The sequence below is a fragment of the Falco cherrug genome, chromosome 1 (assembly GCF_023634085.1).
Source record: "Falco cherrug isolate bFalChe1 chromosome 1, bFalChe1.pri, whole genome shotgun sequence".
In the NCBI taxonomy this organism is placed as follows: Eukaryota; Metazoa; Chordata; class Aves; order Falconiformes; family Falconidae; genus Falco; species Falco cherrug.
Genome location: NC_073697.1, coordinates 110,591,516 through 110,607,343, shown reverse-complemented (window position 1 = coordinate 110,607,343; position 15,828 = coordinate 110,591,516). Strand labels below are relative to the sequence as shown.

The 15,828-nt window shown below is 39.9% G+C and overlaps 1 long non-coding RNA gene across 1 annotated transcript; it reads right to left on the bottom strand.

The window, feature by feature from the left end:
• Nucleotides 1-2,252: 2,252 nt before the first annotated feature.
• LOC114016033 (uncharacterized) lies at nucleotides 2,253-15,552 on the bottom strand. The gene is made up of 3 exons (XR_003560294.2): nucleotides 9,615-15,552; nucleotides 8,235-9,320; nucleotides 2,253-4,472 (listed from the first exon to the last, which is right to left on the bottom strand). It is a non-coding gene; the product is annotated as an uncharacterized LOC114016033 (long non-coding RNA).
• Nucleotides 15,553-15,828: the final 276 nt, after the last annotated feature.

Here is a 15,828-nt window from a genome sequence, read left to right as displayed (position 1 = left end):
CCACCGGAGCGCTTGGCCTGGCTCCGGACAGTTGGGGTGCAGAGCAAGGCTGGCGGGGAGCCCGGAGCGGGGCAGGGCCGGTGCCCACACCTCCAGCAGGAGGTCAGGAGGGGTTCGCCAGAAGAGTAAGGCTTTGGCTTCTGCAAGTCACTGTACCTCACCAAGAGCGCTACGAAGGCACACCGTGCCAGCGCATAGGCACCACCTCCAGAGCTTCAGCTATGAACAATGCCTTCTGCAAAGGAACAACTGGGAATTACCCATATAAAGTGATAATAACGGCTGTCCGCACGTTTTGTTTAACAGGGTACATTTCTTTTTGTAATATTACTGAATATTACTGAATATCACTAGAATATAAGCGAAATAAAAACTGTTCTTTTACTTACTGCTAATAACAGCCCGTCATACTGTCCTTGATAGCCACATATAAAAACCCATTCAAGAAATATTTTAAAATGGCTTGCTCTACGGTAAAATACTACACTATAAATGAGATTTCTGGAGATGTTACCTAAATTAGTCTTGTTCAAATGCCTTTGTGATATTTAATCGTAATAATAAAAGTTAGAGTGCTTTTGCCTTTCCATCAGAAACTGGTCTTATATGTTTTGCTAGCCCCACTCTATACATGGTGTCATGGTGTATAATTTCATAGACACAAAGACACTTCACTACCATAGCTCTCATTATTAAACAATATATTTTAATTGTCACCACCTTTTTCATATAGACATGGGCCAAATCTATCCTTATTGGCTTCAACTGAGCTACACAAGGGATGAATTTGGCTCAATATATATAAAAATACAGCAAGTCAAGTCATAAAAAGAAATGTTTGGGTTTCTTTTTTTATAGCAGTCAATGTTTTTTGCCATAAGAACACACATGCCTGGCCAGTAAAATCCCCTGATAAAGGACTAAAGTGTTTAAGACTTCATATGCAGAATAGCCCATGGTGTTTAATTACAATAGCAAAAGATGCCATGTTATAAAAGCATTTCTTACCTGGAGAAGGGATCCATGCTCTCCAATGAAGCTTAATTACCCAAGACATGCTGAGATTTTCCCTCCTGGCAATAACCTCTAACACCAATAACACTGCCATTTCTTTTGACATCTGAATAGCTGAATATTGTTAATTTTTTTCTAATTTCCTTATTTGGATTATAGCCTTCCAGGGTTTTATTTCTGATGAAAGTTTTGAACATTATAAGAGCTTCATTCCTGGGACATTCCTCTTTCTTTCTTCCACTTCTCCCCTTGGAATTCTGCTCTCTCTCAGCCCTGCTCTGGCACTCCTGCTCCCCCATCTCTTTACGCCTTCCCAGCATACTTGGGTCCAGATGTAGATTTATGCATTTCCCTTCTTGTGATTCTTTCCTGCTCCACTAGAAAGGTTTCAGCTTCATCCCAGGCCCAGAAGATCCACATTTCTGCAGCGTGAATTAAGACATTAAAGAAAATGCCAGACTGCGAGTCCCAAGCACTCCTGAGTCATTGCTTTTACAGCTCTCACACACACAGATACACAAATCCACACATGGGGCACAGTGCAGTGACTGGAATAAGCAGTGGAGCTTACAAGGAGTCCTTCTTTTACTTGTGCAAAAAACCCATCCAACTGATATTATTTTGGGGGAAACTGAGTCTTCATTATTTATTAAGTTATATCAGATTTATAGCTCAGATTTGTGCTGAACTTTTATTAATTCATAAGGAGAAGATTCAATTTTTATATAGAAAAAAATGCTTTTTTTTGAGGTGGGGATGAAACCTCTCCCTTGGAAAATGATGTGATATTGAGCCATGATTTAGAATCATCACCTGCATTATCCTCCTCATCCTCACGCCTGCATCCTCGGCTTTTGATGAAGTCAATTTCCTGAGTGCATGTGAGAGCCTGTGGCTGCAGCCTGGAACAATCCTACCTCAGTGCTTCCCTTCTGTTGTTGATCCTTTAATTTCCTCCAGCCGACTCCTGCAGGGGACTAGTCCGAAGTTAGTTTTATGCTACTCTTTTGGACTAATCATTTACGACTGACTTTAAAAAAAAAAAAAAAAAAATCACTTGCATACTGCTACTGCTAGATAGAAGGGTTACTAATTGGGATGTACTTCCAGCCAAATGCCAACATCGGTTTAGCAGCAATTCACAGGATCCTAAAAATTCTGCCCAAAGCTTTATAATCAGATCAGCTATTTAGAATCTGAAATTACAGTTGCAATCCATAAAATATCTCTGTAGTGCAAATTTTCACACCTTGAAAAACTAGGCTAGCAGAAAGTCATATAAAACTGATTAGCAGATGAAATCACAGCATCAATAGAAAGATTTCCCATTCTGATGGTTTGGGAGATGGGCTCTCACCATGGGACCCAGTTCTACATGTGAAAACCGCAAAATCGAAGAGTGTCTGAAATGAGAGACCTGAAAGGAAGACACGTGCTGGACTAGAAGTTTAAAAATACGTGCCTTAGGGGCTAACAGCTGGCTAATGACAAAACAGGAAACAACGTGAAATACAGAAGGGACAAACATTAGTTTCTCCAAGATTACTGATGTTAGTACTCAGCAAAATGAAGATCAAAACAGTAATTGTAGTATATAAGGAAAACAATATTCATTTAACACTACTTTTGCAATAAAATCTATTAAATTCCAACTTAAAGTTGAGAATCTGATGCTCATCTCTTCAACACCAGCTCTATTGTTTTGTTTTATCGCGTTGATTACGTTCTCACAGATGCACATCCTTCTAAAGAAGTTCTTTTTGAATACTGTAGCTTTTCTGAGCTGTGCTAATGAGGAATATCATTATATTTGTGAGCCAGGCTTAAACACACAGACATAAAAGGTCAATTATCATAATTACTTTTGTATTTGTACACATTATAGGTGATAAGTTTGTTCTTGAATAACTTTTTTTTATTAAAGGATAAATTTATACAACGGTTTGATATATTGTACACACCAGCTACCACTACAAACTATTGTTAAATATTAAAATCAATACAAGTACATTCCTTCAAATGAAAGCAAAGTCACACTACATTTTCAGGCACAGAAATGGGTTCTGCTGCTATTTCTGGCTGCATCTGTTAGCCTGGCTCAGGTTCACTCACACAGCGTGGCTAAAAGCTAGTAACTCAACCATTTCACATGCTCATGATAAAAATCTGAGATTCAATTAAAAAATTATTCTGGCATCCTAAATCAAACGTATTCCAAAATACTTTAGGAAACAGAAAGGAGATAGAAAGGCTGAAGTGATCATTTATATGAATGGTTATGTATGGCAGAAACAGAAAAATCTCAAGCAGCAGCCGATTTATACGCTGCTAATTCCTTCCTTAGACGATCAGACTTAGACTGGTCTGATTTCAGCAGGAAAATCTCTGCATAGAGATCAACACTGGTCTCAAGCATAAGATCCTAATTATTTGAAAGGCATTTGTTTTCATAGCTTTTTTTTTATGTGTCCAAGTCGATGGCATTTTAATGCCTTATTAAATGGTTGTTTTACAGCAGCCCGTCTGTTCAGTCTCTGTGCCCATGTCTGTACTTTGTGCTGCAGGATTTTACCTTTCATGCTAGCCAAAAAAATATTTTCCAAATTCCCTATAAAAGTTTTCGATATTTCCTAAGACAAATAGAGTGGTTTTTTACATACTCTAAAATGACATTGATACGGCAGATATGACATGTATGCCTCTCCATTTACGGTGTGCTTGCAAAAAAAGGTGAAGGTTTGTGTTCATTAAAGGGATATGCTCGCTAGCTTGGGCCCAATTTTATATGACTTTTTTTAATTACATAAACAAATGCAAATGTTTTCATTTCTGTCTTTCTTTAATTCAGCTTAAATCCCAGCAATACAAAATATGCGAACACTCCCCTACCATGTTTTTAGCCCAGACATTGCCATGGGGGGGTGTCTCTAAATGCACAAGAAATACAAAAAATGAACTGATTCAAAATTAACTTGAAATAAAAATGAAATCGATGAGAAGTTTATATACCAAGTTACTCTGAAGTGCATGTAAGGCAAACAAACATTCAAATGTGAGAAGGAAGGTAGATTTAAAAATGATGCGTTTACCAGCATTCTGACAAGGGTCCCAGTGAAATAATTCTTTTAAATGTGTGGTGAAGCCCTCGCTTTGCAGAAGTCAAATGGCAGAACCCCCACTGTCTTCAGTGGGGCCAGAATCTGTAACCAGGTAGCTCTCTCCCATCACTTGAACACCAAGACTGTACCGCCTCACCACTTGTGCTGAAGAACAGCTTTACCAGAGTTGGCATTAAATAACAAAGTCCTTTACTTATCTGTCTTATTAGTCCCGACGAACGTGTGGTATGGATCAGCAAAAATCTGTCAAGATTATACTTTATCTAAATTGCCTGTTTTCAGTTCTTGAGGGTTCTGCAGCAGCAAGCAATAACGAACAGACGATGGAAGCAGCCAGACCTACAAAAGAAATAGTATTTTAAAAGTACTGTACTTAGGGGGAAAAAAGGTTTGCCTTTGTACATAAAGAGCTCTATTCATTAAAAGAAGTTTTTACAAATGTGGTTATTTCAAATAGTCAAAAAGTGTGAAATACACTTAAAATGAGTAAAATTTGTGGGTTTTCCTATGGGTTAAATATGTGCCATACCAATAAAGCTCTCCTCACACCTCTTCCTAACTCATAGTCTTTGGCCTCATTCTGCAAGATGTTTTGAATTGAGGGAGCTCAGCACTTTGCTGGAATGGACCATTAGCCATTCGAGTCCCAGCTCTTAAGATTAATGGACTTTCAAGGGATCCAGAAGAAATCACCTAAATCTGACATTCAGCATGGCCCGCATCGCAGTGTCCTGCACCAAGCCCACGAAGTAGGTACACAAGCGAGCTCCACGTGCCTACGCAGCTCCTAGCAACTCTACCCCGAGGATCCCGCTGGAGGACAGAGCACTCCGAGCAGCAGCTAAGCAGGCACAACAAAGGGGAAGCGAGAACGGAGACCAAGGCACACAAATCAGAAACATCAAGTAACCTCAAACCTTCCTTACAGCCCCCAATAGGTCAGATTTTAAAGCACAAATTACTTTGAATTCTGCCCAGGTGCTGGGATCTCGCATTACTCCTGATACAAGCACCTCCCGCGTACACACGTGTCTGGCGTCACGGATTCGGAGGCCCCAGTTCCAGGCACACAGAGCAGCTACCCAAGCCTGCTATTTAACGGCAGCGGGCTCCCCACATTCAGAATCAGCTTTCTGATGCTCTCCTTCCCACTCCTGTTTTTAAAATGCACTTGGCACTTAAGCTGCATTAAAAACACATCAACAGCTCACACATGAAAAAAACACCCCTGCTTCATGTTTCATGAAATATACCCCCACTGAGGTAGGTCAGTATTACTGGACAACTCGTAGTAACCTAGCAGTACCGCTGATTTACATGCCAGCTTATTCAACAGAGGTTTTACAAAGTGATGAAAACCTTTACCCAACTGATTTTTCAGTGTTTTGTTCCTCCCTACTGCCTGAAGAAAGCTTCAAATAGATTTAAATTGAAAGAAATGTGTTAAAATCAGGTTATTCCTGAGTACCCACTTTTTTTAGCTTTTGACCTTTCAGTTTGCAGCTGCCTATGATGTCCTGAAGTTGAGATATCTGTGTTTTAAACAGACAAACATGTTTAAAGCCATGCACTTATTTCCCTTTGCTTCTGGAACTCTGGTATTGCAGTCTGTTGTGGCACATGTCAGTGAGACACTAGAAATTTAATGTGACGGCTCTGTGATCCTCAGGTATAGAAACCCAAGACATTTAGGAAAGCATGGCTTTAGGTACAAAAATTCTAAAGCTGGATCTCTGCTGTATCAAAAAGCCCTCAAAATGTCATAGCACTTGGTTTAACATAGCAAGAAAATTATCAATTACTGAGTTCACGTGCATGGATGCCAGAAATCATCACGATATTTTACAGATAGGTAGGTATAAAATCACATGTTTCAGCCATATGGTATTGTATCAGCCTTTCACTAAGGTACAGATCTGCTTTGCTTTGTCTAACAGTAGAGGTGGAGGATTTAATAGCAGCTTGCCTCTTTGAATACTAACAAATTGGTAAAATTCAATTTATTGTACCATATTTATGTCAGAAGAAACTAATGGATGATAGTCACGTGTTTCTTCAATACAATTATGCTTGTTTATAAAAGAAGTCGTCCATAATTCTGTGCCCAGCAGGAATCCTGTAACGGGAGATGATGCCGTTGCCCACTGCTCCAACCCCCCATCCCAGAGGAACCCAGGCACTCAGGAGGGCCAAGGTTTCGCAAGGCGACCTGTTCCGTGTTCTGGGCTAGGGCAGCGCTGGTAACGAACCTCCAGCGTTGCTCTCCAGCTGATCGTGTGCTCAAGCCTGTTTCACCCCTGGCAGCACAACTCTCCTCCCTCCTGCCATCAGGAGCAACGAGCCCTTCCGAGTCCCTGCAGCCCGTGAAGGATTTCTCCAAACCATATATCTTTTCCCAAAGAAACAGTAGTGAAAATGTTCTATAGATTTAACCACTGTCAGATGTTCTTTGAGCAGAATATTAATTTCTCTCCCGAGAACATGAACTTTTTGCTGTAATAAGCCACCATCCTCTCCAGCCCTTTGATTTCCTCTGTCAATACTGCCCCCAGACCGTAAGCGCTAGCATCTGTGTCCAGCCTGAAAGGTGTCTGAAACATAGGGAGGCTAAAACGGGAGCAGTTACAAAAGCTTTTTTTTAAAAACTGAAAATATTAAATCACACTATGCTAGCCACTGAGACTGTTTTCTTCTCCCCAAACTCATGCAGTGGTTTTACAGCATTAACAAAGCCACAAATAAACTGCCTGAAATAGCAGTATCTTTAAATCCTTAAAAAGACTCAGAAACCTGTACCTGACTGCCGTTGTCTGGTGAGCTGGTCAGGATTGTCCTGCCTCCATTTTCTTTTTGTCTGTGAAAACCATTCCCTGGCTGGCTGTGTACTCATAATTAATTACTTCTGCTTGCAATGATTCACTTGTCTTTGAATTTTATTTCAGGTTGATGACTTTCAATGTATTACAGACCATTTGTAAATACGTCAGTTCCTGTTCAAATGTTTTACTTCATACCAAGATATCATCTCGAGATAATCTGAAACAGGCGTGCTGTGCCATACCTGCTCCCCATCCCCTAAAACACAGCAGGTGCTGAGCAAAAAGACATCTTTTTAAATTGCAGTAGGTCTTGTCCTGCTCTGAAAGCTGTTCCCTCCCCGTTTTCCTGCTACTTGGCTCCACAGAATCTGCTTGGGGCACCATTTCAGTTTAATCAGAACTGTGAGTGATGTCCAAAAATCATTGAAAGCTCACTTATCCCACTCCAGTTCATTTCCGTGATGCCCAGTAGTACTCCTTGCCACTTTGCTTTTGCTAAACAGCAAGGTGTGCTGTAATGGGTTGGTTTCCCTCAGAATCAATCTGTGGCAGACCACTGTGTGCAGGCCGTGTATTTATTGGATCCAGAGAACTGATTTTCAACTGGAAAAAACTTTTAGGGAATCTAAACAGTACACCGAAACTGTAATTGTGGCACAGCCATGGTGTCTTTATCCCTGCTAGCGCAAGCACCGACACCAATGGCAACTAACATCAGTGGAGGCTCGTAAGCTCGTTGTAGCCTGGAGGTACTCAGTGGACCTCTATGACTTGTATCGATCTCCGAGCTGTTGTATTTGCAAAGTTACAGGTAGCTGTGCTAGCTGGGTTAAAGCCAGAGCAAGTACACCTACCTACATTGTCATATGCTGTGAGGAAATCACTTGAGAACATGCTGCAGGTCTGCATTTAAATGAATTTAGAATTTAAATTTCTTAGTGCAAGAGAAAATTAACCTCTCCTTCTGATCTAGCAGCTAAGCAGGTAAGTTTTCTGCAAAGGCTTGGCCCTTAAAATATGATTTCCATCACTCTACCTTTGCTTGGGTAAAAAGATACTGCAAAAGTAGCTGTTGTACTAGTTCACTGCTGTACTAGGAAAATCTGCTCATTGCAGATTAGTTATCTACAAATACTATGCTTCACCTGGGCCATGTAATCAAAGACAATTTCTGGAGACTTGATTTGTAAGACACGTATGTCTTCTTCCAGCTTATTTTTCTATTTTTCTATTATTATTCTATTACTAATCGTAATGAAATCCAAATCCTTGCATAGCTTACCCATCATTTTAGTTACTTTCTTGCTCAGAAGTGGATGAATTTTCAATATCAGTTTTCCCACTTTTTGGATATTTCATGTTTGCCAGTAGTCATTCTCCCTGCTTGAGACCAATTTATTCTTTTTCAGTCCACCTAGTCCAATAACTTCAGTTTGAGAAAGGGAACTTTATTCCATTCATTTCACAGATCTTAACATACATTCAGAAAATAGACTGACCAAACCTAGAGAAAAGCTATAAGCTTTCTCCTCATTCCTTTGGAGCTCAGCACCTTCAGCTTCATGTCTTCACATTTCCTGAAGTGATTGAAGAACCTTCTCTAATGTTTCTGAGGCTCTGACCTGGCCAGCCTCAGAACAGCTTTTATGGCCAATTTTTTCATAAGTCTAATATTTAACTGAACTGCTTCCTTTAATTTTTCCATAGCTGCCAAATTTCCTTGTTTTACAAACCAAGATTATCACTTTTCCTAATTGTACATCCAGTAAGGCCAGGGATCAGATCGGGATCACCCCTTTTCATCATTCATTTTATAAACAGTACTTGAGTTACAGGATTTGGCTCCTAGGAGCTCCAGTTTCTGTCCATCTTTTCAGCCCATAGCTCAGAAGTAGAGGGTTTGGTATTTTTTGAGCTGATCTGAAATATCCTGAGCATCAGTAAATTTCAAATGACAAGCACTGTTTTCTCCTGATTTCTCTTCTTACAGAGATCATGGACTGACAATCATTTTGTCACCCTCAGACTTCAAATGTGACCTGAGATTCTTTGATTTCATTCCAAAATTGATATTTTAGCTTATATCTTCATCTGCACCAGCAAGTTCCAGGCTGGCCAAAACTTTCCTGCTTTCTGCTATCTCCTGGTAAGCTTTCTGGGTCACGGCAGTCAGATTGCTGGATGAGACAGTGACCTTGTCAATTCAGTCTTGGAGGTCTGTATCCAGCCTTCCCATCTGGCCTGAGAATTTTGTAGATGTCCCCAGATCGATCTTTCTTGTCACAGTTCTCAGTTCTTCCAGAAAGGGCTTCCAGACACTGCAGGTTCTTGTTGAAGTGACATCTGGCCATTTTGGTTTCTGCAAGTCCTGCAGAAGACAAGGTAGTCGATGAAAAAAAAAAAAAAAGAAAAAGAAAAAAGAAAAAGGAAGCAATAGCTTTTCAGATACTGGTACTTAAAAACACTGTCTGGATGTTCTGAATTAATATTGTGTTAGAAGCAGCCAAATGGCTATATGCCAAGACTCAAGGTGTATTTTTATGGCCAAGCTATAAAACCACAAAACAAGTGGTTTATAATGGAAATTCTGACACACTTTTAATATTAAGAGCAGAAACATACTGGTTGTGGCAAGTAAGTATGTGACAGCTGTGGTACTCACCTGTCAGCTGTACTGCCCGAACAAGTCCGTTTTGATGGCAGGATCCCTCCTTTATCTCATCCTGCGTCAGCCGCATGGTTTTGGGGCAGATGGGTCCAGCCATACTCTGCAATTCATTCCCGAGCCTTTCAAAACCTTTTTCTGGCTGATTACAGGGAAAAGCAACTGGGAGTTCGCAGAGTACTGGAGCCTGCGGTGTTCTGAAGCTATATGCACTGACTTGGCTGCAGCTTTCATCAGCCAGAAGAGGAGAGTTTTCTGTTGACACCGTTCCTTTTGAGCGGCACTTCCCACAGGGTGACGGGGTGTTGTGGTCAGGCAGAACTGTGAGCCTGAGCAGATCTTCCTTTCAATTTGAAACTCAATCAGAAACCATCCGTGGAAACTTGTTGGTACCAGAGCTATGGATCAGCCCATGCATGATGGGAGAAAGGAGCAACCTTGAGTAATATTTATGGTATTCTATCAGTTTCCATAGGCGTAAAAATTATTGGCATGCAGTGAATTTGATAATAATTAAAAAAATATTGGTAATAATGATGAAGGACTAAAAAGAAACTCATAAGGCTGAAATGTCATACAAATAAATACTGTGCCTAACAAAATAACACCCTAATTTGGAAAAAGACAAGGGCCAGTTTTATTTGCAAATAAATGCTCTAACTGGTCACCCACATTAGCAGCCTCCCATCAGCATAACATTTACAGCATATCTGTATCTATACGTATCAAGGGAAAGCAGGAGGGAGAAGTGTGAAAAGGCAGAGCCATTTTCCATAAGCAATATTCAAGATGACATTGTTCAAAACAATGGAATGTGCTCTCCGTATCTGACCTGTCTGTATGGCACGTATCAAACCTGAGATTTCCAAATACAGTTAGGGGGGTTACGGATACTTTTCCCACCCCGAGCATCTTGATTTGCAGTCACGTTCTTCAGGAAAACCAAGAAAGAAATAAGGCAATCTCTGACTGGCAGGGTAGAAGTTGAGATATGCATACACACACTTACAAACACATCTTGAACTTATTTCATACTTCATACACAAGTTGGAGAGAAAAGATTGTGACTCAAAGTGAATGAAATCTAAACAGCTGACAAATAAACACAGGGTGATGGATTAAACTTTCCAAGTAGCATGCAAGCCTTCTATACTGTAAGACTAACTTTTGCTATTCTTAATGCACAGATTAAGTATGCAACAGCACGTAACAATGCAGAAAGCTTTTCCTTTTAAATAAAATGGAAAGGAAATGAAAACCAAATTACACATTACTTAAAAATAATCTATCTGGAGATGAAATAAAACATTTGTGACTATGAACCAGGTTTCATACCTTTACTTCCAACATCTTCAATTAACACCTCTAGGAAATTTAACACAATTAAATTAATGTTCTAAAGCGAATGCTGGGTCGAGGGAAGCACAGCCTGGGGCATACTAACAGGCTGCAGTCCTTAAAAGAGTCTAACAGCTTAAAGACATAAGCAAATTTTACTTGCATCTTGAGGATATTATTCATAAATTTACATTAGCTTAGTCTGGTAGATTCTAAGGGCATTTGCAGAATGCCTAGAGATTAAATCAAAGCTAAAAAAAGGCATTGTTTTGTTTCAAATGACGAGCAGGCTGCTCGTCTCAGTTTTGAAAGCCTCTGTGGGTCTCCACAGAACTTTCTGCAAAACGCAAAGATCTAAGCCAGGACTGAAACACCACTGACCAAACCAGAGAGTTGAATCCACCACAAGAATCGGGTGGGAGCTGACAGAAAGACAGCATATGAATGAATCCAAAAGAGATGCATCTAGATACATCTGTAATTAGGTCGTTGGAAGTTTCCAAAGAGCTGCACATTCAGGAGAAAGCCAATGCTTACACGAGCTTGTGCTTTCCATGCTGAAGACATTACTAGTTAGCTGAACTCAGAAACACAGCAGTGGTTGTGAGCTCTAGCGTTTTTCTTTGGAAATACAACAGGTATGTGAGACTTAAATGTCTCTGCTTTAGCCTGGATTAGGAGATCATTATAAGGTAAACACCGCCCCCCCCTCCCCCCCCTTTTTTATCAGTTACGGCCCATATTGTTTCAGAATGCGGCACAAAGTGTGTTGCCACTCTACTTACTCGATGTAGCTTTAAAGTCTGCAGACCTATGTACCTGGTCTACGTATCTTTAAGTCAATTATTTTAGTGGCCCTTTTCATGTTTCTATGTAGACAAAAGATGGATGAGGGTATTTTTAATATTTTGGTAACGGAGGTTGTGTTCAGACAAACTTCTGCCATCAACAGAAATAGAGGATCCTCCCTCCTGCTGTCATTCCGTACCTTTCCTGAACAAGTGCTACCCAGTACACTTTGCACTATTTACCCCAGTAAGCTTTTTGGGTGCTCCAAGCATACACACAGAGGCATAGTTAGAAATTAAAATTAATTTTTAAAATACAAGATCAGTTCTGATGCAACAGCTGAAGGACAGCATCAATGTGCCTAGGAAAGAGTCTTTGGCAAGAGAGTTTATTTTTCTTTTTGTGGAGATCAGGCTTTTCTTTATGATTAGTCTCATATGTTCCTTGTTGGTTAACTTAGGTTAATTTTAAAATATAAATTAATGTCTATGTTAATTTAATCTCTCTTTTTGGATGCTATTGGAATGGAGCCCCAGCGTGGGTACATGCCCAGGTCTTCTCCAGCTGTGCCTTGCAAATGAGGAAAGGGAAAGAGATTGACAGCAGCTCTTGCTGCTGCCCCGACCAGCTCTGCAAACCTCCACCCGCCACAGTGCTTTCTTTGGCCCAGCCCTCCCGCTTTTATTAGCTCCTAGCTGCTTTTCTGGGTAAGAAAATCAATGGAAAATGGATTTTTAAAAACATTTGCTTTGGTGTAAAACAAAGATAGCCCAAGAAAAGTACTTCAGGCAGAAATCTCATGACTGAAAAGTTAGACTGGTAAGGTTTTAAAACCAAGTTGAGAGTTAAGGGGTTTCTTGGTTTTACTTTCTTTGGAAACAATAGAAACTAACAAACCCTTTTTTTTGGCACAGTGATGCTTAGGACCCTGGAGGGTCTGAGTATCTCCTTCTGACATGATTTAACTCAAGAGATTTTTCTTAAGTAGTATTAACTGAATATTAAAGGAGTATACACAACTTTCACCATTGAGACGCAAAAGGTTTAACAACTCAGACCCCTACAGTCCAAGCAGCAGAAGAGCTAGAATATTTCCACGATGGCATAGGAGCAGGATGTGGAAAGTTGGAAGGTCACTGGAAAAAAGCATGTGCCACAGGAACTCCGTTTTGTTCCATTTTGAAATCATCAGGGGAAAATTGAGAGACGAAAGCCGTGAGTATGTATGCAACCCCAAGCAGGGGGAGCGCAGCTGTTGCAGCTCCGAGCCTGCAGTGGGCATTTCGGAGAGCCGCTTCGTTGGTGTTCCCCGAAACGGCCACCCTACAGCACACAAACCCCGTTTACCTGTGCATTGCACAGAGGCAGAGAACTGATCCAGCATCTACGAACATGTCGTCTGTACTCAGCGTGGATGGAGCAGAACAAACCCTAAAATCAGACAAAGATAAATGTGTTTCTCAGGCCCTGTCTAGACTATGGGAAGATGGGCTCTGTCCCCCACTGCCAGGGCTGGAGAGGATGCACGGCTGGGTACATCTGACCATGTGTATAGTTGGACAGCACAAAACTCAAAGAGCTTTGCAGAACCAGTGTTTGCTGAAAATATTATGCTCACCCTAGCAGGAGCCTTGCTGGGCGGACAATGTTAACCTGCCAAATAGAAAAAAAATCAAGTTTTGTTAAGCTACTTGTTATTAGCTGCTCAAACCTTGACTGCAGCTGAGTGAAGAAACCCCAACATTCCCACGACAAACACATGGTTTAACCAAAATACGGGAGGTCCTTTCCACAGAGAAGATGACAAGCCGAGGAATAATTGTTAAAATAAATACTTGAAAACTTGGCTCTCTTTCTTCACCTACACAAAAAGGAACAGTTAAATCCGTAAGCCAAAGTTTCTGACTAACTTTTACGAAGTATTTCTTCTTTGAAACAGTTAAACAGCATGCTTTGATCTTTGTGTATGAAATACTCCATCTTTCAGAGTAATCGTGGGCAATGTCCAGTCTCATTTGAAAGTATAATTTGTGGCTTTAATATTTACAATGTTATTTTGAGGAAACACAAAAAGATATAATTAATTCAGTGTTGTTTATGTCTGGTTTGAAGTCACAGATGTTACAAATTGAAGTTACGATATGCAAATTTTTCACATCTTTTGGAATTCTAAATTGTGCCTATGGGACAAAATTTCTTCCTTCCCAAGGCTCCTTGCCCGACTGATCTCCAGTTGCTTTCAGCATGATTTGATTTCTACCTGACATTAGAAGACAGAAATTGGCTACAAGTAAATTCTGGATCATATTAAGGATTATTTTCCTTGCCAAGGAATATTATTCTATAAGTCAATATGGTATAAACCACTATAGTAAAGGAATATTTATATATGAATTATTTCCATACAAAGAGAAATTGATTAAGAAATACAGCACATAACTTTCTTATATCAGCGTAACGCTACCGTACCACATATGTAGGACTGTCTGAAAAGGCTCAGCCTGGGGTAAAGGCTGTGGTACACGGCGGGAGAGACTACTGGGAGCACAGACTAATGGCAAATGAAGAGCACGGAGGATGCTCGCTGACTCTAGCACAAAGCACATTGACAAATTAAACACAGATCAATACAAGTAACAGTTTATATTGACAAAATCTTACCTAGTATGAGACATACCATTTTATATGTAGTAATAATTTTTTTTTTTAAAAAGGGATTGGCTTAATCCTGTGAAGTCTTTAATGGGAGTACCTGCAACATTTTCATGTTTTCCTGTCTTATTTGTGATTGTTTTTATAAGATTGGATAAACTGTACTGCCTTTAGTTGCCTTAGGAATAACATCTCTAATCTTTTGACAGTGTAAGTCATGCGATACTCCTTGTGCAAACAAGAAGGACTGGACAAGACGACAGCAGTCTCATTTTTTGGAACTACTTTACTGCATCCTCTCCAAAAGAAAACTGATATGTGCTCCTTTAGATGAGAAAATACAATATTCTTGCAAGTAGAAACCAGTATTTTATTTGTAGTAGCATTCATCTGATCCAGTTTTTAACAGAAATAAATGTAGAAGATGTCTTCAAAACCCGGAAAGAAAAAAGGCTCACGTGCCTTGAGAATCATTGTTACCAGAGAACAAGTTTTCCCAAGAGGCACCAACAAAATTAAAAATAGGTGGCAAAGATAAAATTAATTAAATGCTTATAAAAAGGAACATCCACTATCTGTGTTCCTTTCCAACAGACATCTCCATCTGGAATTTATTTTTAGGATGCTCATTCCTTCTCACAGGTTCAATGCTACCCATTTCACACCATTTAACTATTGAAAGCTCTTGAAATTCCGGACCAGAGAAGCCAGAGCCCAGTGTATTTCACAGTGATGTAGCTAATGTGTCAGACTTGTAAAATAGCTCTTAGTGGTAGACCTCCATTTAGAGAAAGACGGAAACTAGCTTTAAATACTTAAGGCTTTAATATCTAGTCCATTACGCTGCAGCAAGGTCTTGTAAAGAGTCAATTATGGGATACTTCTGATTTGATCCACATGCAAGGGAAATCCGCTTCTTTGCCTTTAAACCTCTGTAGTAAGTGTCCTGTTTAAATAATTAGTGACACTTTTTCTTTGATCAAATTGATTCACATTGTTATTCTTTTATGTTAATTTAAAACTTAATCCACGTAAAATCCAAGACAGATCTTAATCCATCATTCAGAGAGCTTTTACAAAAAGGCACTATCATGAGATTGTCCAGAAAACACGACAGGTTAAAGACAGTAGTGAACCAACTTGAAGTAAAATGCCCCCCCCCCTTTTTTTTTCTTCTTTTTTTTTTTTTTTTTCTTTTTCCTGGGAGGGGAGGCAGGGAGCCTTCTGGAAACCTGTGAATCAACAACCAAGTTAATACTAGTAGCATGGATAAGCAGTGCTACAATTTGGAAAGAATTGTAAGCGGAGACACAAAGCTAGCAGCTACTCCAGCACAGAACCTATTCTCCAGCATATTTAATGATGAAGCCAAAATCTGAGCGTTTCCTGCCATTAAGAATGTGTTAATCATGGAAAATATTTTAAAATAAAC